The sequence below is a fragment of the Trachypithecus francoisi genome, unplaced genomic scaffold (assembly GCF_009764315.1).
Source record: "Trachypithecus francoisi isolate TF-2019V2 unplaced genomic scaffold, Tfra_2.0 Lachesis_group14, whole genome shotgun sequence".
Lineage (NCBI taxonomy): Eukaryota > Metazoa > Chordata > Mammalia > Primates > Cercopithecidae > Trachypithecus > Trachypithecus francoisi.
Window position 1 is genome coordinate 57,961,377 of NW_022681459.1, and position 26,105 is coordinate 57,987,481.

Sequence of the window (26,105 nt, forward strand, 5' to 3'; positions counted from 1 at the left end):
AAGAGCCAGGCCCAGGGCAGGGGAAGCCCTTCTGAACTGGGAATTGTCCCTACCCACGGGAAGCTTAGAGGATGGAGGGCGATGCGGGGGACAGGTCATTGGCCTGACCTCCAAGGGGAGCTCCAGGAGTTGTTTCTGGAAGAGGCGATGGGGAGGCCCCAGGAAATGGCTTGCAGGCCGGTACCATGAGGTCAGCAGAAAAGCAGGCCCTGGGGACAGTGTGGGGTGCCAGGGAGGGGGAGAGGAGGGGAGGCAGGCCTCGCAGGTGTTGGAAGCAGAGGAAAAGGCTTCATCCCGAGGGAGGCCAGGCAAGGCTGTTTTTGTTTTTGTTTTTTTTTTAAGACAGAGTCTTGCTCTGTTGCCCAGGCTGGAGTGCAATGGCACAATCTCGGCTCACTGCAACCTCCATCTCTTAGGTTCAAGCGATTCTCCTGTCTCAGCCTCCTGAGTAGCTGGGATTACAGGTGTAATCCCAATTTAGTAGATTACAGGTGTGAGCCACCATGCCCAGCCTAAATATCCAGGCAGGGTTTTGAGCTGTGATGTCACAGGCGTTGCCTCTGGCTGATGGCTGCTCAGCAGGTGCTGGAGATGGAGAAGGCACAGGCAGGGGGACGGTGACTTAGGAGAGAAGCAAACAGATTTCTGAGATGCTCACAGCCAGAAGCCCCAGTCTTGAAGAAGTAGGAGGAGTAGGCCAGGTGCAGTGGCTCACGCCTGTAATCCCAGTGCTTTGGGAGACCAAAGCAGGCAGATCACCTGAGGTCAGGAGTTCAAGACCAGCCTGGCCAACATGGTGAAACCCCATGTCTACTAAAAATACAAAAATGAGTGGGGCATGGTGGTGGGCACCTGTAATCCCTGCTACTTGGGAGGCTGAGACACGAGGATCACTTGAACACGGGAGGCGGAGGTTGCAGTGGGCAGAGATCATGCCACTGCACTCCAGCCTAGGCGACAGAGCGAGACTCTGCCTCAAAAAAAATAAAAAAATGAAGTAGGAGGAGTGAAGGCTGAGTGTCCTGCCAGGCCATGGTGGGTCACTCAGCAGAGACAGGTGCCAGTAGAGGGTGGCGCCTGGGGAGAAGAGGGTTCAGCTCTGGGTGTGTGGGTTGAGATGGTTTTTCTGTCTCCCTTTGTGCTGGCTGGCCCCCAGTCCCCCCAATGCAGTAAATGCTTCTGTTGGCTGAGTTGGTGCCAGGCCCAGTCCTCAGTCAGGGGCGTGAAGACCAAGGGCACAGAGCTTTGTCCTCCAGGAGTTTGTGGTCAAGGAGAACATAGTCACAGGACACAGTGGCCATGTAGTGTGGCCAGCATGGGGGAGGGACAGGGACCATGTGGATGGGGTGGGGGGAGAAGTGCTGTGGGTGGGCAGAGGAGGCTTGCAGGGAAGGGACATTTGACCTGGAACAAGGATCAAATGCCCTTTTCCTTTTAGTAAAGGAAGAGAAGACCCACCAGGCAGAAGAGACAGGGAGAGGACACTGCGGTTTCCTGGGGCTGCCAGCACAAAGTTCCACAAGCTGGAGGGCTCAGAACAACAGAAATGTCTTCTCTCACCGTTTGGAGAGAAATAACAAGGTTGTTGGGAATTATGAGCCAGGCACGGTGGAGGAAAACCAATTGATAAATATCGTCATCTCATGAGGGTCTTTGCAGATGATCAAGTGAAGATGAATCACCAGAGTGGGCTGTAATCCAAGATGACCGTGTCCTTGTAATACCCCTGTGTACTGGGGATTAGGATTTCATCAGGAGGCCAGAAATCCAAATCAAGGTATAGGCCGGGTTCATTTCTGTTTGGAGTCTGCGCGGGCAAATCTGTTTCCTGCGTCTCTCCGGGCTCCTGGGGTTTGCCAGCAAATCTTCTGTGTTCCTCGGCCTGTAGAAGCATTGCCCCGTCTCTGCCTCCATCTCTACTAGGCTGTGTGTGTGTGTCTGAGTCCAGACTTCACAAGGACACAGACATGTTGGATTAGAGCCCATCCTGGTGATTCATCTTCACTTGATCATCTGCAAGGACCCTTGTGAGATGATGATATTTATATGTTGGTTTTCCTCCACCATGCCTGGCTCACAATTCCCATCACCCTGGTGATTTCCTCAGTGACTGAAACAATGAGCGTATCTTTTGTTACAGTATTTGGCCTTTCTTCCTTGGTTCCTGAAGCAGTGTGGAAACAGCTTCAGAGCAATAAAGGGGAAAGACAGTCCTGTGTTACCATGTTGGGGCCTTGGAAGCAGGCTTCAGGTGTAGCTTCTCTCTCTCTCTTTCTGACCTTCTTTCTGCTTCCCTCCTTTCACCTGCTCCTTTTTCTTCCCAAGGCAGGTCATAGAAAATGAAAATATAGGCCAGGCGTGGTGGCTCATGCCTGTAATCCCAGCACTTTGGGAGGCCGAGGCGGGCGGATCAAGAGATCAGGAAATCGAGACCATCCTGGCTTAACATGGTGAAACCCCGTCTCTACTAAAAAATACAAGGAAAAAATTAGCCGGGCATGATGGTGGGCGCCTGTAGTCCCAGCTACTCAGGAGGCCAAGGCAGGAGAATGGCATGAACCTGGGAGGAGGAGCTTGCAGTGAGCTGAGTTCATGCCACTGCACTCCAGCCTGGGCAACAGAGCAAGACTCCATCTCAATAAATAAATAAAATAAAATAAAATAAAGAAAACGAAAATATACTCGAATCCAGCCAGGCGCGGTGGCTCAAGCCTGTAATCCCAGCACTTTGGGAGGCCGAGATGGGCGGATCACGAGGTCAGGAGATCGAGACCATCCTGGCTAACACGGTGAAACCCCGTCTCTACTGAAAAATACAAAAAACTAGCCGGGCGTGGTGGCGGTGCCTGTAGTCCCAGCTACTCAGGAGGCTGAGGCAGGAGAATGGCGTGAACCCAGGAGGCGGAGCTTACAGTGAGCCGAGATCGCACCACTGCACTCCAGCCTGGGCGACAGAGCGAGACTCTGTCTCAAAAAAAAAAAAAAAAAAAAAATACTCGAATCTTCCACCACCTTTCCATCTTGGAGCTGGCCACGGAGAAATTCTCTGAACTGCCTTGTCTGACTGAGGGTCACAAGACCCCCATTTCAGAAGGAGTCCTGCCCCCTGCCCAGGAGGAAGGAATGCTGTACAGACAGGCCTTGCGGGGCTCCACCACTCTGACTGATGGTGTTGAATCATACTGTTTTTGTCCAATCACACTTCAACATGGTTGTCCAGCTTCTGTCGTGCTTAGCCAATGAAGGCTCCATAAAAACCCAAAACGGCGGCTGGGCACAGTGGCTCACATCTATAATTCCAGCAGTTTGGGAGGCCAAGGTGGGTGGATCGCTTGAGGTCAGGAGTTCAAGGAGTTAGTCTGGCCCACGTGGTGAAACCCGTGACTACTAAAAATACAAAAATTAGCCAGGTGTGGTGGTGCACGTCTGTAACCCCAGCTGCTTGGGAGGCTGGGGCAGGAGAATTGCTTGAACCCACGAGGTGGAGGTTGTAGTCAGCCGAGATCACGGCACTGCACTCTAGCCTGGTCAACAGAGCAAGACTCGGTCTCAAAAAGAAAAAAAAAAAAGACAGAGTTGGAGAAGCTTCCAAATAGCTAAACACATGGAGGTTCCTGAGGGTGGTGCACCGAGGGAGGGCAAGGAGGCTCGATGCCCCTCCTCCATCCCTGCCCTGCAAGTCTTTTCCTCTGGTGTTCATCAGAAGACTTTGTAACACTCTTTGTAATCATCCAGGAAACGTGAGTGTTGCCGTGAGTTCTGTGAGCCACTCCAGCTAATCAAACCTGAGGCACGTGAGAACCCCAGTCAGAAGCACAGGCAGAACAACCTGGGGCTTGTGATTGGCATCAGAAGGGGGGCAGGTGGCTGGATACAATGGCTCGGGCCTGAGAGCCCAACACTTTGGGAGGCTGAGGCCGGAGAATCACCTGAGGCTAAGAATTTGAGACCAGTCTGAGAAATATGGCAAGACCCCCTCGGTACAAAATAAAACATTAGCTGGGTGTGATGGCACGTGCCTGTGGTCCCAGCTACTCAGGAGGCTGAGGTAGGAGGATCACTTGAGCCCAGGAGATCAAGGTTGCAGTGAGCCATGATCATGCCACTGTACTTCAGCCCGGGCAACAGAACCAGACCCTGCCTCAAAAAAAATAAATAAATAAAATTTTTAAAAAATGGGTGACAGTCTTGTGGGACTGAGCCCTCATCCTGTGGGATCTTGTGCTGTCTGCAGATGGACAGTGCTGGAATTGAACTGGACTGGGGGACACCCAGCTGGCGCCGCTGCAGAACTGAGCTCCCACTTGCTGGCGGGGAGAAATCCCCAGCCTGTTCACGGGAGTCCTCTGTGTTGACTCTTGTGGTATGAGAGAAGAGGAAAGGCAGTTTGATTTTTCCATACAACCCTATCTCCAAATAATGTCCTGGTCACAGTACTGGGGATTAGGATTTCAGCATCTTTTGGGGGTGCTATGCATTGGATATTTGACTCCCCCAAACGCCATACTGAAATTCAATCCTGTGTTGGAGGGAGGGCCTGGTTGGGGGTGTGTGGGTCCTGGGGAGGCTCCCTCATGGATGGTTTTGTGCCATCCTCATAGTAATGAGTGTTTTTGCTCTGTTAGCTCCCTTGAGAGCTGGTCATCCCCCTCTTTTCTTGCTTCCTCTCTTGCCCTGTAATCTCTGCATGTGGCTCCACCAGTTCTTCTGCCAGGAGGAGAAGCAGCCTGCGGCTCTCACCAGTGCAGATGCTGTGCCATGCTGCTTGTGCAGCCTGCAGAGCCGTGGGCGAGGAAACCTCCTTTTTTTATTAATTACCAGCTTCGGCCGGGCCCGGTGGCTCATGCCTGTAATCCCAGCACTTTGAGAGGCCAAGGCCGGCAGTTCACCTGAGGTCAGGAGTTTGAGGCTAGACTGGCCAACATGGTGAAACCCTGTCTCTACTAAAACTGGGTGTCATGATGCATGCCTGTAATCCCAGCTACTCGGGAGGCTGAGGCAGAATTGCCTGAACCCAGCAGGCGGAGGTTGCAGTGAGCCGAGATCACGCCATTGCACTCCAACCTGGGCGACAGAGCAAGACTCCATCTCAAAAAAAAAATAAAAATAGGCCAGTCATGGTGGCTCATGCCTGTAATCCCAACACTTTGGGAGGCTGAGGAGGGCAGATCGTCTGAGGTCAGGAGTTCAAGACCAGCCTGGTCAACATGGTGAAAGCCTGCTTCTACTAAAAATACAAAAATTAGCCGGGCGTGGTGGCAGGTGCCTGTAATCCCAGCTACGGGGGAGGCTGAGGCAGGAGAATCGCTTGAACCTGGGAGGCAGAGGTTGCAGTGAGCCGAGATCATGCCATTACACTCCAGCCTGGAGGACAAGAGTGAGACTTTGTCTCTAAATAAATAAATGATAAAAATAAAAAATTACCAGCTCCAGACGTTCCTTCATAGCAATGCAAATGGACTAAGATGGGGGCAGCGCACAAGTCAACCCATGACCATGGCAAGCCTGCCTATGTGGCCTGAGAACCTGGGTGAGGAGAATGGGGGTGATGGAAAGGACGGCCCTCCAGCACCCAGATCAGGAGTCAGCACTTGATCTTGTGCAAGGAAGGAGGTGGCCATTGAGAGAGTTGACCCAGTGTGGAGGATGGAGCAAGGAAACCCCAGAGCCAGAGATCAGTTTGACAAAAGGGGTGCTGAGGCTACACACCCAGGCAGCGGCACAGGGAAGGAGGAGGATAGAGAGAAATGAACATTTGGAGTTGGGTGCCCCAAGACCTGGAGAATGACTGGATTCTGCGTTAGGGAAGTGAAAGGTGGAAGATCTCACAGGGTTCTTATTCATGTGGCCTGCCTTAGATGTCACTAACCAGCAGGGAAGACACAGAAACATTGAGCATGTGGTTAGTTTTTTGTTTGTTTGTTTGTTTGTTTGTTTGAGATGGAGTTTTGCTCTTGTCACCCAGGCTGGAGTGCAATGGCAGGATCTCAGCTCACTGCAACCTCTGCCTCCTGGGTTCAAGCGATTCTCCTGCCTCAGCCTCCTGAGTATCTGGGATCACAGGTGCCCACCACCACACCCAGCTAATTTTTGTATTTTTAGTGGAGACAGGGTTTCACCATGTTGGCCAGACTGGTCTCCAACTCCTGACCTCAGGTGATCCACCTGCCTCAGCCTCCCAAAGCGCTGAGATTATAGGTGTGAGCCACTGCGCCCGGCCGAGAATGTGGTTGTTGACAGCTCAGTGGGATTGTGGCACAGCAGGGGTGAGCACAGATCCGGGTGCTCTCTGGATCCTGGGGTGAGACTGTCATCTAGGGCAGGGGTCTCTGGCCTCTTTGAGAATCTGGTGCATGGGACAGACCCTCTAGTCTGGAGAAGCACAAACAATGCCACGTGTGACATTTGACATGCAACATCATTCTGAAACAATAGCCTGCTTCGGAAGGCCCCCTGACACCCCCACTGCCCTTGGCACCCCACGAACCCCCAGTGAAGAGCCTCTAACCAGGAGAGAGTGAGGGGAGAAGAAACACCAACTGGGAGAGAAAATGGACAAGAACCATCCTCATGGGGGATGTGAATGGGCAAAAGCCAAGGTCCAGTGAAGACACAGAAATGCATCTGTGGGGGGTCTGGTGAGTGCCCAGGAAATAATGGATTTTTGAAGCTTTCATCAGTGGTTCCAACTTGCCAGTGAACACAAAGAATTTACAATTTTCATTTGGTTATTGCTCATTTGAACATGGCAGAGACAGTTTGAATGTGCGATTACAGCGTGAAAGAACAGTGGCCCCATATTTCAAGCAGAACTAGTGACAACCAAGTGGTGCTTAGTTGTAAGAGGAATTGGCCTGGGCTTTGCACTGCCGGAGGGTTCCTGGCATTTTATAGACCTAATCTGTATACAAATGGAATCCTATGTTAAATGCAAGCGGGGTACTCACTACTAAGAAATCCCAGGTAAATAGTGCCTTCTTGGTAAAGTTTATCATTGTTCCCTTTCCCGGGTGAGTGATGCCTTTCGCATTCTCAGACCAAAAGCACTGTATTCATTAACTCAATTTTCCTTGCACCTCTTTGTCTAGAGACTAAGATGATTTATTTTTTATTGAACACTATGAAAAACTAATTTATGGTTAGGGTGGATTACCTTCACATCTCAAACGGGGAAGTTGGCCAGGTGTGGTGGCTCACGCCTGTAATCCCAGCACTTTGGGAGGCTGAGGTGGGTGGATCACCAGAGGTCAGGAGTTTGAGACCAGCCTGGCCAACATGGAGAAACCCCATCTCTACTAAAAATACAAAATTAGCTGGACATGGCGGTGCACACCTGTAATCCCAGCAACTTGAGAGGCTGAGGCAAGAGAATCACTTGAACCCAGGAGGCAGAGGTTGCGGTGAGCTAAGATCATGCCATTGCACTCCAGCCTGGGCAATAAGAGTGAAACTCCATCTCAAAAAAAAAAAAAAGAAAGAAAGAAAGAAATCAAATGGGGAAGTAAAAACAGCCACAGGTCGAATATCCCTAATGAAATGCTTCAAAATCTGAACATTTCGGAGCACTGACATGATGCCAAAAGTGAAAATTCCACACCTGACCTCACGTGACAGGTTACAGTTCAAGCACCAGGCACATAACACACTGCATATTCAGCAGCCCCAGGGAAAAAAAAGACCCTTCCAGCCCCCTTCAGCTGTGATATCTCTTGTACATAAACTTTGTTTCACGCACAAAATTCTTTAAAATGTGTATAAAATTACCTTCAGACTCTGTGTACAGGTGTATATGAAACATAAGCGAATTTCGTGTTTACACTTGGATAGGATGATGGCTTATTGAAGTGGCCTCATTTTTCTGGGGTGATACCTGAGATTCGGTGTCTCACAGCCACAGACAAGGAAGACGTGGACACACCGACCGTGAGGTTTAGAGTGGAAGTTAATAGGTGAAAGAAAGAGAAGAGCTCTCTGCATAGAGAGAGGTCCCGAAAAAGTGGGTTGTTGGTTCCATGGTGAAATGTCAGGGGATTTTACAGATTAGTTGAAGAAGGCGGCATCTGATTTGCGTAGGGCACAAAAGATTGGTTGGACCTTGTGTGCCATTTGTATAAGGCGTGAAAAACTGGTTAGAGCTAGGTGTATTATTTGTGTAGGGTGTCCAAAGTTGGCTGTCTGCACCCTAATTTCTTTTTTTTTTTTTTTTTTGAGACAGAGTTTTGCTCTGTCATCCAGGCTGGAGAGCAGTGGTGCGATCACAGCTCACTGTAGCCTTGAACTCCTGGGCTCAGTTGATCTTCCTGCCTCAGCCTCCTGAGTAACTGGGACTGTACAGGTGTGCACCAGCATTACTGGCTAATTTTTCTTATTTTTTGTGGAGATGAGGTCTTACCACGTTGCCTAGGCTGGCCTCAAACTCCTGGCCTCAAATAATCCTCCTGCCTCGGCTTCCCAGAGCACTGGGATTACAGGTGTGAGCCACCGCATCTGGCCATGTATCTCAGCTCACTGCAAGCTCTGCCTCCCGGGTTCACGCCATTCTCCTGCCTCAGCCTCCTGAGTAGCTGGGACTACAGGCGCCCGCCACCTCGCCCGGCTAGTTTTTTGTATTTTTAGTAGAGATGGGGTTTCACCGTGTTAGCCAGGATGGTCTTGATCTCCTGACCTTGTGATCCGCCCGTCTCGGCCTCCCAAAGTGCTGGGATTACAGGCTTGAGCCACCGCGCCCGGCCGAACACATTATATTCTTATGATACACAGCCAGCTAGAGGAAAGAAAATGTTCCAAGAAAATCATCAGGAAGAGAACATGTATTTACTCTTCATTAAGGGAAGGTGGATCATCATCAAGGTCTTCATCCTCATCTTCATATTGAGTAGGCTGAGGAGGAGGAGGAAGAGGAGGGGTTGGTCTTAGGGGCAGCAGAGGTGGAAGAGATAGAGGAGGTGGAAGGGGAGGTAGAAGAGGCACACGCTAGGTGTAACTTTTTTTGTGTTTTGTTTTGTTTTGAGACGGAGTCTCACTCTGTCACCCAGGCTAGAGTGCAGTGGCGTGATTTTGGCTTGCTGCAACCTCTGCCTCCTGGGCTCAAGCAATTCTCCTGCCTCGGCCTCCTGAGTAACTGGGATTACAGGCATGCACCACCATGCCTGGCTACTTTTTTTTTTTTTTAGTAGGGACGGGGTTTTGCCATGTTGGTCAGGCTGGTCTCGAACTCCTGACCTCATGTGATCTGTCCACCTCAGCCTCCCAACATGCTGGGATTACAGGTGTAAGCCACCATGCCTAGCTCGGTGTAACTTCTATTGAAAAAGATTTTCCCAGCACTCTGGGAGGCCGATGTGGGTGGATAGCTTGAGGCCAGCAGCTTAAGACCAACCTGGGCAACATAGCAAGACCTCCATCTCTATTTGAAAAAGAAAAGAAAAGAAAAAGATCCACATGTAAGTGGACTTGCACAATTCCAACCTGTGTTGTTCAAGGGTCGTGTGTTTGGATACTATACACAGAGAAATAACATTTCTGTTTGTTCAAACACACTGGACTCCAGTCCTTCTTTCTGCAGACCCAGATTCTCCATGGCAAGAGTGTGGGTAACGGAGGTTGACCGAGACCACACAGTGCGGGCCCCAGCAGGGGGCACAGAGTGCGAACCGTATGAGCTCAGGAAATGTTTGCTCCTTGTCCTTAATTAAGATTATACGGAACTGGCCTCTTCAGAAGCCACAGTTCAAAGCAAACCAAATGGTTTTCTTTAATAGGGGCAGTTGCGTGTAATCTGATTTTCATAATTATTCTCCAAACGTACAATGTATGCAGAGCCCTGGCACAAGGCGTATGTGGGGAGCATATTAAGAAGCAAAGATGGTATTGATGGAGAAGGAGCTAAGTTCATATTTCTGCATCTCGTTAAATTCTCTCTTTTTATTAAAAAGCAGCACTTTCCAACCTTGAAGTTAATATTTATGTTTGCTGCTCTGCAAAGCAATTTGGAAAGTAGTTTTAGTGAGATTACCCCAGAGAGAAAGCCAGTTATGTAAATTCCACAGGAGCCAGGTCAGGAAGGAGGAAAGTTTTGGGGATTTGATCACTGTCTTACCTTCCTCTCACCTTGAAAAGAAATACAACGCAGTCCACAGCCATCGAGCCAGTCCTTGATTGTCATCTGTAGCACATACAAGACAAAAAACCATTATGACAGACACAACAATGTTTTTTTTTTGTTTTTTTTTTTTGAGACGGAGTCTCACTCTGTTGCCCAGGCTGGAGTGAAGTGGTGCATTCTCGGCTCACTGCAACCTCCACCCTCTGGGTTCAAGCAACTCTCCTCCCTCAGCATTCTGAGTAGCTGGGCTTATAGGCGCCCACCACTATGCCCGGCTAATGTTTGTATTTTTAGTAGAGACGGGGTTTCGCCATGTTGGCCAGGCTGGTCTCAATTTCCTGGCCTCAAATGATCAGCCCGCCTTGGCCTCCCAAACTGCTGGGATTACAGGCGCGCGCCTCTGCCCCTGGCCCAGACACAATAATTATTAAAAAAAAAAAAAAAAAAAAAAAGTTCTAACCTGCATCTAATAATGATACAGGAGATAGAAAGAAATTATTTAGACAGATAGTGAGGGTAAAAGAGTCCTTGACAAGATCTCTCTTCTAACAAAAAGCAGTCCCCAAAATTATTTTTTTCTAACAAAGAGCAGCCTGAAAAATCAAGCTGCAAACACAGATAAACATGCTAAAAACTTACATGAGTGAATGCCAGCAGCTGTGCCAATAGAAAGGGGCGACCTGGGGCCAGGCACACCCAACATGAAGACTCCATCTTTCCTTTTCTGTTATTATCACATGTACAATAAAGACAAGGACAGGCTGGGCGCGGTGGCTCACGCCTGTAATCCCAGCACTTTGGGAGGCCGAGGCGGGCGGATCACGAGGTCAGGAGATCGAGACCATCTTGGCTAACATGGTGAAACCCCGTCTCTACTAAAAATACAAAAAACTAGCCGGGAATGGTGGCGGGCACCTGTAGTCCCAGCTACTCGGAGGCTGAGGCAGGAGAATGGTGTGAACCCGGGAGGTGGAGCTTGCAGTGAGCCAAGATCGTGCCACTGCACTCCAGCCGGGGCGACAGAGGGAGACTCCGTCTCAAAAAAAGAAAGAAAGAAAAAAAAAGAAAAAGAAGTTATATGTGAAGTTTTGACTATGCGAGGGGTTGGCACCCCTAACCCCTGCGTGGCTCAAGGGTCTGATCTATAGCAACTCTATTAAAATAGAAAATTCAGTATGGTAGCCTGAAAAGCATGAGGAACTTTTACTTGACTCTCGCATGTTGGTAATGTCATAACAACTTCAGCACAGGCAAACCAAACAGGCTTAAAAGCAAGGAGGCAGGAAAATGGATAGACCAAGTGGAAGATGCACACAGCGGAATAGAACTGGACCTGGTGCAGTAGCTTACACCTGTAATCCCAGCACTTTGGGAGGCCGAAGCAGGCAGATCACTTGAGGTCAGGAGTTCAAGACCAGCCTGGCAACATGGCAAAACCCCATCTCTACCAAAAATACAAAAATTAGCTGGGCGTGGTGGTGGACGCCTGTAATCCCAGCTACTCGGGAGGCTGAGGCAGGAGAATCGCTTGAACCTGGGAGGCAGAGGTTGCAGTGAGCCAAGATCATGCCACTGCACTCCAGCCTGGACAACAGAGTGAGACTCCATCCAAAAAAAAAGAACGATATAATGTACCTCCAAAACATTATGTTGAATGAAAGAGGCCAGACAGATGCAAAAGAGCACAGACTGTATGAATCCACTTATTTGAAGTTGAAGAGCAGGCAACCTCTCTTCTGTGTTGACAGTGGCTTTGCCGGGGTGGTGAGGGGCACGGAGAATCTCCCCTGCATATGGGTTCCAGCAGGCTGGCTGGGTGACGTGCAGCCTGATCTGGTGGTAGTCACACAGTGTGCACAAACGTGAAAAGTCATCAGACTGTGCACTGAAACGTGTGCATTTCCCTCTATTTAAATTAGACCTCAATGAAGTCTTGGGGAAAAGAAAGTCAATATGTGATACTCCTGGATGGGATAATTTGGATTCTTTATGTGTGTGAGTTTCCTTCTGGATAACATGGCAGCACTCTAAGTGCTTAAAGAAGGTCTTAAAAGCTGCAAGTGGCCAGGCGCGGTGGCTCACACGTGTAATCCCAGTGCTTTGGGAGGCCGAGGCAGGCGGATCACCTGAAGTCAGGAGTTTGAGATCAGCCTGGCCAACATGGCGAAAACCTGTATCTACTAAAACTACTAAAAAATTAACCAGACGTGTGGCGCGTGCCTGTAGTCTCAGCTACTTGGGAGACTGAGGCACGAGAATCGCCTGAACCCGGGAGGTGGAGCTTGCAGTGAGCTGACATTACGCAACTGCACTCCAGCCTGGGTGACAGAGCAAGACTCCATCTCAAAAAAATTAAAAAAAAAATTTTTTAAATAAATAAACCTGCAAGCTTTCTTTCACTTCTCTTTAATAGAATTAAAAAGAAGTTGATATTTCTCAAAATAAGTAAATAAATAAAAACCGCCTGTAGCTCTTTGGGAGAGAAAAGGGAGCCTATTCCAGGGAATACTAAAACTGTGAAATGTCTTCTTGTGTTGCTCATTTTCAAACCTCCAAGCAATTTTAGGCAAATTAGAAGTGTGTAGGGAAGTGATGGAAACATTTAATTGACGCACGATGGAGAAAATGCCTTATTTCCCCCAGGTTATACTTTTGAGGCAATCTTACTGCACTTTGGGGTAGGATTTTCAAGCACACTGTAACCATAATATCTGAACTAGCGTTTTGAAATGGTGTTATTTAATCAGTCTGCTAATTTAGTGATCTGGCAAGAGAGTAACCTGCGATGTTCACAGTAAATGCTAAGAGCATGGGGAGATGACCAAACTTGCCTAGAATTTTAAAACTGTGATGGAAACACTTCTGCTCATCCCACATGTGAGCAGAACATGAATCACCGACTGCACTGATCAACGGTCTTTCACTCAAATGATTTTGGAAGCATCAGCAAACTCTGAGACAAGGGAAGTTGGATTTTCATTTATTAGCAACTCCTCCGAGTTCTCTTTTTGCATACCAGGCAAAGTAAACCACATAGGCGCTTTGTTCCCCTAAATATTTTATAGGTGAGGAAGGAATAAATAACATGGTACCAAGTTATTGGTTCTAGTCTTCCGTGGGGGAAAACTGGGAAAGTCCCCCAAAGATTATGCCCCCTTTAAAAAAGACTCCCCTCTGACCAGCTATGAGAAAATGGGGGATGAGTAAGCTCCTTGAAACATGCCAGGACCTCTTAGGTGGGTGGGAGAACAAAGACCAGGCCTATTAGTCATTCACATCTTAGTCAGAATTTCTTTTGCCATTCATTTGCCATCCAGGTATCACCTGCTTGCAAAATGAAAGGTTTCTATTTTCTCCTCCCACCCAATCTGAGAGTAGTGAGGGGATGAGAGCAGTGTTTTGGGTGAAGGAGACAATGACGATGGGGGTAGGGGGGATGGGGGGAGCTGAAGTGTAGGGCTTTGCGGGAGGGAGCTTGCCCCAGGATGCTGGAGCTAAGGATATGGCGGCCACAGAACATCATGAGAACATCGCTGTGGCCAGGGAGGACACAGTGGCCTAGGGTAGGGCGGGGTGTGTAAGGGGCTAGACAGACTCTGTCGCAAGGATTTTTTTTTTTTTTTTTTTTTTTTTTGAGACAGCATCTCACTCTGTCGCCCAGGCTGGAGTGCAGTGGTGCGATCTTGGCTCACTACAACCTCTGCCTCCCAGGTTCAAGCACCAGCAGGGCTGCAGTTTTCTTGCCTCAGCCTCCCGAGTACCTGGGATTACAGGCATGCACCACCATGCCTGGCTAGCTTTTGTATTTTTAGTAGAAACAGGGTTTCACCATGTTGGCCAGGCTGGTCTCAAACTCCTGACCTGAAGTGATCCACCTGCCTCAGCCTCCCAAAGTGCTGGGATTACAGGTGTGAGCCACCACGCCCGGCTACAAGCACTCAATTTTGCTATTGTAGCTTGAAAGCAGCCACGGATGATGTGTAAGCAGGTCAGGTGCATGTGGCACCCACCTTCATCCCAGTACTTAGGGTGGCTGAAGCAGGAGGATCACTCAAGCCCTGGAGTTCGAGAACAACCTGGGCAACACAGCAAGACTCCATCTCTATGAAAAATATTTTTGTGGCCGGGCGCGGTGGCTCAAGCCTGTAATCCCAGCACTTTGGGAGGCCGAGACGGGTGGATCACGAGGTCAGGAGTTTGAGACCATCCTGGCTAACACGGTGAAACCCCGTCTCTACTGAAAAATACAAAAAGCTAGCCGGGCAAGGTGGCTGGCGCCTGTAGTCCCAGCTACTTGGGAGGCTGAGGCAGGAGAATGGCGTAAACCCGGGAGGCGGAGCTTGCAGTGAGCTGAGATCCGGCCACTGCACTCCAGCCCAGGCGACAGAGCAAGACTCCGTCTCAAAAAAAAAAAAAAAAAAAGAAAAATATTTTTAAAAAATCAGTCGCAGGCATGGTACCTAATTCCAATACAACTTTTTTTTTTTTTTTTAGCACACAGAAATGTGACACATAATTTCCATGTCATAAAACTTCTTGATTTTTTTGGTCCCAAACATTTAAAATGTAAACTCATCCTTCACTCGCAGGCCACACAAAAGCAGACGCTAGGCAGATTTGGGAGCAGAGAGCAGCCAAAATTCAATTTCATTTACTGCACGTTTTTACTTGAAAGTCCTAAGAGTGGTGATGCTGATGGTACCATTAAAAACCAATGTTTGAAAACAACAGTGATTCAGAATCTGTTGTTCTGAACTCGAAGGGAGCTTCATTAGAAATACATCAGCACGCCAGGCATGGTGGCTCAGGCTTGTAATCCCAGCACTTTGGGAGGCCGAGGCGGGTGGATCACGAGGTCAGGAGATCGAGACCATCCTGGCTAACACGGTGAAACCTCATCTCTACTAAAAATACAAAAAAATTAGCCAGGCATGGTGGCGGGCACCTGTAGTCCCAGCTACTCGGGAGGCTGAGGCAGGAGAATAGCGTGAACCCGGGAGGCGGAGCTTGCGGTGAGCTGAGATCGCGCCCCTGCACTCCAGCCTGGGCGACAGAGCGAGACTCAGTCTAAAAAAAAAAAAAAAAAAGAAATACATCAGCACAGTACTTCTAAAAGTGGGTCAGTAGCAACTCCACTTCTCATCACTCATTCCATGAAAGTTTCTGCACAATTATACAAAGGTATGAGCACACTGCAGGACTGCTTGTCATACGGGGGAATGGGGACCACCTAAATGTGCCTGTTTGATTAGACAAATTATAGGAGAGTGCAGCCCCACCATGGAACATTATGAGACACCCTGGCAAGGGAAAGGGCAGAGTGATCTTAGTGGGACGTGGTGCCATTCATCCCATGGTGTTAAGCAGAAAAGCAACTTGTGCTTTCTCCTTTGCACACTCAGGGATTCACTCATTCCACAAATACTTACTGGATGCCAGTTTATGCATTAGGTGTGATTCCAGGCCATGGGGTGCACTCATGAACAAGATGAACAAGACCTCCTCTGTGGAGCTTACATTCTAATGTCAAGGGCATTACATTTGCAATTTTAAAGATTCATAGGGGATGGGTGCGGTGGCTCATACCTGCAATCCCAGCACGTTGGGAGGCTGAGGCGGGTGGATCACGAGGTCAGAAGTTCAAGATCAGCCTGGCCAAGATGGTGAAACTTTGTCTCTACTAAAAATACAAAAAATTAGCCTGTCGTGGAGGTGGGCGCCTATAATCCCAGCTACTTGGGAGGCTGAGGCAGAGAACTGCTTGAACCCAGGAGGCGGAGGTTGCAGTGAGCTGAGATCACACCGCTGCACTCCAGCCTGGGCAACAGAGCAAGACTCCACCTCAAACAAAAAAAGATTCACATGCACACATATGTTATGTATGCATATATGAGCATATATATGTGTATGTATAGGTTTTTACATATGTAATGATTATTATATATGTAAGAGGGTTTTTAAAGGGTTAAATAATGGTTTATATATTAACAAAAGAGTTTATATAATAGGTTTTAAAACCCATTTTATATATATATAATAAACATATTACATATATCATGTATATATTGCATACATATGTGTGTATATATAGGTTTTTACATATACATATATAAAGCTTTACAGCTAACTGCCACTTTACCTTAATACTTTGTCAATAGGGAATTGCTGATTTGAACTCTGTCTTTGTATCTGTTAGTGCAAAAAAAAACCAGTTGATGTTATTTAGAGCAAACAGAACTGATTTCAAAACTGATTAGAATACATTTTGATTGAGAAAATGAATACTCAGACAGGCACTATCATCAGTTAAAAGCTCAGTCTGACATAAAAGGGATAGAAATTTTCATTACTTGGGTGTGGAGAGGTGGGGTTTTCCTTTTGATTCAGCTCAAGGAAATCAGTGCAAATCAGCCTTAGGTACCCTGCCTCCAGAACCCATTCTCCTGCCTCAGCATCATTACACTCCAGCCTGGGTGACAGAGCAAGACCTTGTCTCTGAAAAAAATTAAAGAAAAGAAAGAGAAAAACATGTAACAGGAACTACAGTATGCTATCATTTGTGTAAAAAGAAAAAAAAGAAAATAGCCGGGCATGGTACCCTGCACGTGTAATCTCAGCACTTTGGGAGTTCAAGACAGTAGGATTGCTTGAGCCCAGGAGTTTGAGAACAGCCTAGGCAATATAGCAACACCCTGTCTGAAAGAAGGAAAGGAAAGGAAAGGAAAGGAAAGGAAGGGAAGGGGAGGGGAGGGGAGGGGAGGGGGGGGAGGGGAGGGGAGGGGAGGGGAATTAGCTGGGCCTGGTGGCACACACCTATAGTCCCAGTTACTTGGGAGGCTGAGGCAGGAGGATGGCTTCAGTCCAAAAGGTTGAAGCTGCAGTGAGCTGTGATTGCACCACTGCACTCCAGCCTGGGCGACAGAGTGAAACCCTGTCTCAAAAATAAATAAATAAAACTATAAAATAAAAAGGTTTTTTTAATCATTGATTTTTAAAGAGCTGTTGTATTTTTCCCACCTTTATTGCAAAATAAAGATTTTCTGTTTTCAAGGCCCATACGAAGGTTGGCCAGGAGTCTGTTGAGTACACAGCACCGTCCCTGAGAACCTTTTAAATCAATCATCCATTTTTAGAATCTTTTTAGAACAATGGCTCCTAATTCTCCTTAAAATGTACTTCAGGTACATTAACCCTATTGCCTCTTCTGGCTTAGCCCAGAACACAAAAGCAGTGCATGCTCACAAAGGGGACGTTGTGTTGCGGGACAATCAAAGACTGGAGAGACCGAAAAGATTCAGGAGAGTTTATTAAATTAAGGTGATCACCAGCTCAGCCGGACATACGTCCAGAAAGTTGGAGCCCCGAACAAAGGGCTTTTTCTACTTTTAAACATCTTAAGGCAGGAACTACGTGAGGCGGGAAGCGAGTTACAGAAGCAAGAAACAAAGACAGCATCACAACATTTCTTATATCTTGAGAGACACATGTCTTGCAACCTAGACTTATCGGTCTTGTGACCCTGCAGCCATGCTAGGGAGGTAAGCAGGAACTCGCTGGGCCTGTAATAAACCTTGAGGAATGTGGAGTTGGGGAGTATAGATAAGGTCCACTGTCCACAGAGAGAAGACAGGCTGTTAATATTCTCTTTTAACTTGAGTGTAAGGTGGGAGGGGGGTCACACTTTGCAGTAACTTTAAGAGGATTTTAAAATTTCTATTACTACTACTGTTAGGTTATAGTTGATTTTATTAATTCCTTCTCCAGTTGCAGGGAGCCCAAAAGGGTCCTCATTGACTTCATGCGCCACCTGGAGCGCCTGCTCCCGCCCCAGCACCTCTGCTGGCAGGGGGTGCCCAGACTCCCTTTTCTGTGCCCATGGCTCTGCTACTTCATGTCTGCTGTGATGTCTTTGGCAAACATCTAGTTTGATTGTTTTTTTCTTACTCAAGCTCAGAAAAGGTGGAACTTATTTTCTCTGACCAGAGAATGACATGTAGACGGATACACCCCTCTCCATCCTGTTCTAGAGGCTTCCACCCCAAGAGTGGGGAAGGGCCAGCACCTGGTAAAGTTCTCCAAACAGAACCAGGGGCTCCCTGGAGAAGGGGAGTGGCCAGCCCTGCAGAAGCCAGGCCCAGCAGTGGCAACTACAGGTCATTTGGAATGACTGCAGGGAAGGGGACATCGGGGACAAGGGATGGACAGATGCAAGAGGCTGCAGGGCCTCTGGGGCTAAAGAGGAGGGCAAACCTGACTGCAGTTGCCAGAAGAGCCACCCGTACAACACCCTGCACCTGGCCCAGCGTCCATGCTGGAGGAACGAATAAGCAAACAAAGGAAGTGAGAATCCAAAGCCGGCTCCGACTCCTAAGCACAGGCTCTTTCCACCCCAAGACAGGGTTTCCTGCTCCCCACCCCCGGAAGAGTGGTTTTCAGACAGACAGGAAAGGCTAGGACCCCTGGCTCGGAGTGTGGGAATGGAAAGAAAGGGTCAGATTCCAGGGAGTCCAGTCCTGGCATGGCTGCCGCAGCTCGTTGTAACAGGACTTAACCTCTCTGAGTTAAGGTTTGGTGATGAATCCTACTTAGCCTTGACCAGATACAGAACATCCCAGGAAATTCCATCGCACTTGATTTCTGCAGTTCCTCCCAATGAGGGTAGCATGTCACCTTTCATCCCCAAGGCTGCACCACAGTCTCTTTATGATGTATCTCCAGCAGTAGCTCTGGCCGCTCAGTATTTCAGGGAAATTACGTTTAGATGAGCAGTAATTTCTGGCTATGATAATAAGATCAAAGCAGTTGTATTTGAGTCTCTGACTCAATACGGGAAGGTCACCTTCTATTTCACAGTGACGGATGGATCCAGGCTAGCTATTATCTCAACCCTGCGAAGTCAGAATATTTTAATTGACCGGCACATCTATCTAGTGACAAATGTAGGGAATGCTTCATCCATTAGAAACTGATTGATTGAAAAGCACGGGGGAAGTACAGGGAAGAAAGGCTGTAATTTTCACAGTTGGTCAAACTTCACAGCATGTCCTTGCTTTTCAAAAATGATGACTATTTTTCTAACACGATAATGCTGAATCTCCTTTTGCATGAACGTTTGTTGCTCTTAAAAGTTATCTAATGATTTGGCAAAGGAATCCAGTAATTTACTTGTCAGGAAGACGCCACGTATAAAGCTACGACTCCGGCACCGAGACAAGTGTGTCCGTGATTACCATTGGCCCCACTTTCAGGCAAAGCATTGTTCATTCTTGAAAACAGGCCAGCTGGTTTGACCCCAGGAAGGCACGACTAAGACGGCCTCCCACGGTTCACTACTCAAACTGAAATCTGTATGTGTAAATGTAAAAACGGGCCTCACGTTTAATGCAGAATTTAATGCCAGTTCTTGCTCTTTACAGCGTTCTCCTGTGTACAACCACACAGGAAAGACATGCATTTCTCCCTCCTACTAGAACCCACCAGGATGGGCAGGTTCTTACCCAACCCACGGAGCACAGAGACCAGGCACCCACCTCTGCCCCTCCACCAACACCCACTGCCCCCTCTTGCCACTTCTGAGTTCCTACCATGTGCCAGGCACTTCGCTTTTGTTTCTCTCGATACTGATAGGCTCGACTACCCCATTTCACAAAGGATCTGTGGCAGAGAGGTGAAGGAGGGTGCTTAAGTCCCAGCTTAGTCCTTATGGATATTCTCACAATTACTCTCTTGCAAATCACAGAATACTACCTGGGGAGGACCCCGAAAGCTGAGAAAATTAGCTTTGGATAATTAAAGATCAGTGGTTCCCGAAGTGTGGTCCAACGGCCCCCTGGAGATCCTGAGACTCCTCCAGGGAGTCCATCAGGCTAAAACTATATTTATAATAATGCAAAGACGTTACTTAGTTACTTGGTTCACTGGGTTGACATTTGCACTCACGATGCAAAAGCAGCTGTGGGTGAAAGTGCCTGCACCCTGGCAGAGAATGGCAGAGGCAACAAACCCCTATGGTCATTGTATTCTTCACCACGGCGCTTGGGGAGGGAAACACAAATGCCAGTTTCACTCATGAATGAAGCAGCAAAATGCTCCATGTCATTACATCTCAGCCCTTTTACCCTGTGTTCAAACGTCCTAAGCAGAGAGCACTTCTGCTGCTCACAGGGGCTCGTATGTCTCAAGAAAAGCCCTCGGGGGCTGGGTCCAGGCCTGAATTGCCGCTGTGTTCATGGAACATTGTTTTTGCCTGGAAGAGCGACTAACAAACTATGGTGATTCAGACGTGCGCATCTGGCAGACACTTCCTTGAAAATGGATGGAGTGAGCTTCAAGGAAGACAATTGAGTGTTTGCTGCCAATGGTAAAATGCAGGTTTCACGGGAAAACTGAAATTTTTGGAAACTTGGATCCACCATCATTAGCTTGGCAGCTTCCCGATACAAAGTCCGTAACTTCTTTTTTTTTTTTGAGATGGAGTCTCGCCCTGTCGCCCAGGCTGGAGTGCAGGGGCGTGATCTGGGCTCACTGCAAGCTCCACCTCCTGGGTTCACGCCATTCTCCTGCCTCAGCCTCCCGAGTAGCTGGGACTATAGGCGCCCGCCACCACGCCTGGCTAATTTTTTGTATTTTTAGTAGAGATGGGGTTTCACTGTGTTAGTCAGGATGGTCTCGATTTTCTGACGTCGTGATTTGCCAGCCTCAGCCTCCCAAAGTGCTGGGATTGCAGGCGTGAGCCACTGCGCCCGGCCAGAGTCCCTAACTTCTAATGGTCCCACTTCTGATGTATTGACTTTACAGCAGTGTGAAATGGTGGCAATTTCTACATCATGTACAATATTCAACAAACTGCACAAGATCTTCAATACTTTCTTATAAAATAAGCTTTGTTTTAGATGATTTTTCCCAACTGTAGGCTAATGTAAGTGTTCTGAGCATGTTCAGGGAGGCTGGGCTAAGCCATGATGTCCAGCAAGTAGATGTACTTAATGCATTTTCAGTTTACAAAATTTTTGAATTACAACGGGTTTATCACATGTAAGTCAAGGAGCATCTGTACTTAGATTTTCCTGATCCAATGGGTGCTGATATTAATGAATGTGATCTTTTATTTTGCATAATGAAGACATGTTGACATTTGGAAGATTTGCATAATTCAGGGAACCAGTATTTTGCAAATGACTAGAGTATGATGTTACAAAAGCATGCCTGGGTAAACAATCCAATCACAGGGCTGGGTAGACCAGGACATCTTAATGGAACAGAGTGTGAGAAAGCCATAGACGAGGTTTCAGACTCCACACTGCAACTAACCTTTCAAAACCGTTCATTAGTTGAGTTTTGGTGAAGTTTGGTGAAGAATGTTCACAGTTATCTGAAAAGGCTACTAAATACTCTCTTTTCCAAACACATATCTATGTGAAGACAGATTTTCTTTTTCTTTTCTTTTTTTTTTTTTTTTTTGAGACGGAGTCTCGCTCTGTCGCCCAGACTGGAGTGCAGTGGCTAGATCTCAGTTCACTGCAAGCTCCACCTCCCGGGTTTACGCCATTCTCCAGCCTCAGCCTCCCGAGTAGCTGGGACTACAGGCGCCCGCCACCTCGCCCGGCTAGTTTTTTGTATTTTTAGTAGAGACGGGGTTTCACCGTGTTAGCCAGGATGGTCTTGATCTCCTGACCTCATGATCCGCCCATCTCGGCCTCCCAAAGTGCTGGGATTACAGGCTTGAGCCACCGTGCCCGGCCCAGATTTTCTTTATATGCGTCAATCAAACAACTTCAAATGCAATAAACTGAATGCAGAAGCACATGCAAGAATCCCTCTGGTTTTGAAGATAGATATTAAAAGACCCGCAAAATTGCAAACCAATCCCATTTTTCTCGCTCAATTTTTTTATTGGGGAAATACGTTTTTCGTAAGATGGTATTTAAGTTAGCATGTGATGAGTCTGGTTTTTGTTCGTTTCTTTTTTGAGACAGAGTTTTACTCTTGTTGCCCAGGCTGGAGTGCAATGGCACGATTTCAGCTCACTGCAACTTCCGCCTCCTGGATTCAAGCGATTCTCTTGCCTCAGCCTCCTGAGTAGCTGGGATTACAGCCGTACACCACCACACCCAGCTAATTTTTTGTATTTTTAGTAGAGATGGGGTTTCACCATGTTGGCCAGGCTGGTCTCGAACTCCTGACCTCAGGTGATCCGCCTATCCTGGCTTCCCAAAGTGATAGGATTATAGGCATGAGCCACAGCGCCAAGCCGAGCCTGTTTATTTTTAAATAAAGTTTAAATTTCTCAGCTTTAATTTCTAATATTTTGAGGATTCATACCACCTTTATAAACAAAAGCTCCTTGGGGGTCCCTCAATATTTTTGACAGTGCTAAGAGTCTGGGACCAGCTAGTTTGAGAACTACTGTTATACATACACATCTGATGAGTCAGTAAAAACATTAAAAAGGAGGCAAAGGAATTATATATAATATATGATATAATGATATATATGATATATTATGTATTGTATAATATACTATATATAATATATTACATACTGTATATAGTATATTATATAATATAGTATATAATATAGTATATATTATATAATATAGTATATAATATACTATATATACTATAGTATATATAGTATGTTATACTATATAGCATATTAATATATAGTGTATATAATATACTATATAGTATATATATAATATAGTATATATTATATAATACACATTATATTATATAATATACATAGTATATTAATATATATACATAGTATATATAATATAGTATATAATATATACATAGTATATGATATACTGTATACTATATACTATATTATATATAATACATGTTATATGTTATATATAATATAGATATATAATATAGATATTATATCTATTAACAATACTATATATTATATATATATTATTTTTTTTTGTGTTTTTTTTTTTGAGATGGAGTCTCGCTCTGTTGCCCAGGCTGGAGCGCAGTGGTGTGATCTCGGCTCACTGCAAGCTCCACCTCCTGGGTTCACGCCATTCTCCTGCCTCTGCCTCCCGAGTAGCTGGGACTACAGGTGCCTACCACCATGCCCAGCTAATTTTTTGTATTTTTAGTGGAAATGGGGTTTCATCATGTTAGCCAGGATGGTCTTGATCTCCTGACCTTGTGATCTGCCCACCTCAGCCTCCCAAAGTGCTGGGATTACAGGTGTGTGCCACCGCACCCAGCCAGGAATTATTTATATGGAGTTTTTATTACTGAGTTTTGAATGTTGGGTGCTGAAGACAAGTTTTAAAAAGCCATCCCTATCCCAGCACTTTGGGAGGCCGAGGTGGGAGGATCACCTGAGGTCAGGAGTTCGAGACAGCCTAACCAACATGGAAAAACCCAGTCTCTACTAAAAAAAATACAAAATTAGCTGGGCGTGGTGATGCATGCCTGTAATCCCAGCTACTTGGGAGGCTGAAGCAGGAGAATCGCTTAAACCTGGGAGGCAGAGGTTGCGGTGAACTGAGATTGTGCTATTACACTCCAGCCTAGGCAATAAGAGTGAATCTCCGTCTCAAAAAAAAACAAAAAAAAAGCCATCATTGTGAAGGTCATCAGCTATCTTCATATTTGTAAATGGGCATTGATGGCTCAAGAGAAATTTTCAGAGGCAGCATCATAACGGGTTTCAAAACATGCCACATCTGAAACCACTCAGGCAGAAGAGAAGATGCCTGCTCTCTGAATAACGGCTGAGGACTCTTAATTAAAAGTGGCTCTAGGCTGGGCACGGTGGCTCACGCCTATAATCCCAGCACTTTCGGAGGCTGAGGCAAGTGGATCACTTGAGGTCAGGAGTTCAAGACCAGCCTGGCCAACATGGTGAAACCCCGTCTCTACTAAAAATACAAAAATTAGCCTGGCATGGTGGTGCATGCCTGTAATCCCAGCTACTGGGGAGGCTGAGGCAGGAGAATCACTTAAATCCAGGAGGTGGAGGTTGCAGTGAGACAAGATCGAGCCACTGCACTCCAGCCTGAGCGACAGAGTGAGACTCTGTCTCAAAAATAAAAAAGCAGTTCTAATGATGACAACCTGAAAATCCAAGTGAACAATTAGGACGCAATAAAAATGGCATAAACCAAACTTTCCAAAATCATATTATTTTATACAGCTGCTATTAAACATGTGATGCTTAACAAATAAGACATTAGTCTATTCCATCCATATTTCTAAAGGTTGTTTATTCAGGTTGGCCACTCTCCTCCACCTAGCTTTTCTTCACTGGGACCACAGGGGACTGTGCTTCATATTCACAGTGGCCAGGATTTGAACCCACATGAGAACTTGCTCAAGGTCATATGGCTGGTCAACCACAGAGCTGGGATTCACCTCCAGTTTGAATCACCACCAAGGAGTCATTGTTCATACATGTCCCCAGACAGGCAAAACAACCAATCTGTGGTGTTAGAAATCATCTAGCCTTTACTTCGGGGGTAGAAAACCCTAGAAAGCTCATGAGTGCCATCCGCTAAGCGTGGAATCTATTGCTGAATATACGCAAATCTTCTCCTTTGATAGAAGAAAAACCTGAGGAAAGTAGTGACTGGATTTGGTAAATAGCCCCAACAGGGCAAGAGCCAGGGCCCCTGACCCAGGGCTCACTGCTAGTCCCTACCTTCTTTCTTTTTTTTTAACAGGGTCTCCCTCTGTCGCCCTGGATGGAGTGCAGTGGTGCAATCACGGCTCACTGCAGCCTTAATCTCCTGGGCTCAAGTGATCCTCCCACCTAAGTCCCCCGAGTAGCTGGGACCACAGGTGCACGCCACCATGCCCAGTTGTTCTTTTTTTTTTTTTTCTGTAGAGATGGGGTTTCACTACGTTGTGCAGAGTAGTCTCAAATTCCTGGGCTCAAGCAACAGTCCTCCCTCCTCAGCCTCCCAAAGTGCTAGGATTACAGGCATGAACCACCGCACCTCATCCACTTCCTGACAGTTCTTCCCCCAAAACTTACCTCGTCCTTGAATACATTCAGGTGTTTCCACTCCTGATCTGTCTGAACCAGGGAGAAGTGAACCAGCCAGAGATGCCAGGAGTGCCTGGGAGCATAGGCCCCAGCTGCAGGGATGCCCACATCTCAGCTCCAGCCTCCTGCTGCAGGTAGGAATGAACATTTCTTGTTTGTCGGATCCAGTTTCTCAAGAAGTCTCAGTTTGGACTTCTGAGCACAACCTGATTTTAACAATACTTGTTTTACTTAAATCACAGCTCACCAGTTTTTGTTCTCTGGACTAAGGAATCCCCTTTTCTCTCCTCTTTGGTGATCTTTAAACATATGGTACATTTGTGCACATCTAACTGTCCCAGAGGTAAATTTATCTGGTCTTTAAAAAGGGAGAATTCAGAAATTAAAGTGAGTTCTTAGCCTAAGGAGCTGCAGGAGACGGGGAGGACATCAAAGTGTAGGCCCTTTGGGGGAGTCACCCTCCGTGAAAATGTGGCCTGATGGCAGATCCTCATCAGGTGACTGTCCTTTGTCCTAGTAACGATGGCATTTGGCAGGATAGTCTGCTCCCTGACTGGGTCATAAGACTTGTAAACAGCAGCCAGGTACACAAGAGCCTTGTGGCACAGTGTGACAGGCCACACCACTAATTAAACCGTTTGTAAAAGGTCATAGTGTGTGTACCGAGAGCACCACAAATTCATGATAACAGAGGAGTGATCCATCACAGCTGTCCTTCCAGAAGCATCGTGAAGATGAGGTTCACTAAAATCAATCTCCTTGTTACAAATGGAAGACCACCGAGCCAGCAAGCTTCCAGCACGGACCCAGCAGCGTTCTCCAGCGGAAGAAGCCAGCTGGTTTCATGGCCCGTCCCTTGCCGAATAGAGCAAGAGGTTAATTAAACAAATACCCAGCTCTCTTCCAGTCCAGAGCATTGAGGTATTTAGAGAAGAAACAGTAACATTAAGATGCAAAGAATCACCGAGCCAAGGGAGGACTTCATGGGGGA

General features: G+C 47.0%; 1 long non-coding RNA gene across 1 annotated transcript; it reads right to left on the reverse strand.

The window, feature by feature from the left end:
- Positions 1–8,800: 8,800 nt before the first annotated feature.
- LOC117096350 lies at positions 8,801–25,668 on the reverse strand. The gene is made up of 4 exons (XR_004442463.1): positions 25,362–25,668; positions 25,103–25,242; positions 10,100–10,165; positions 8,801–8,880 (listed from the first exon to the last, which is right to left on the reverse strand). It is a non-coding gene; the product is annotated as an uncharacterized LOC117096350 (long non-coding RNA).
- Positions 25,669–26,105: the final 437 nt, after the last annotated feature.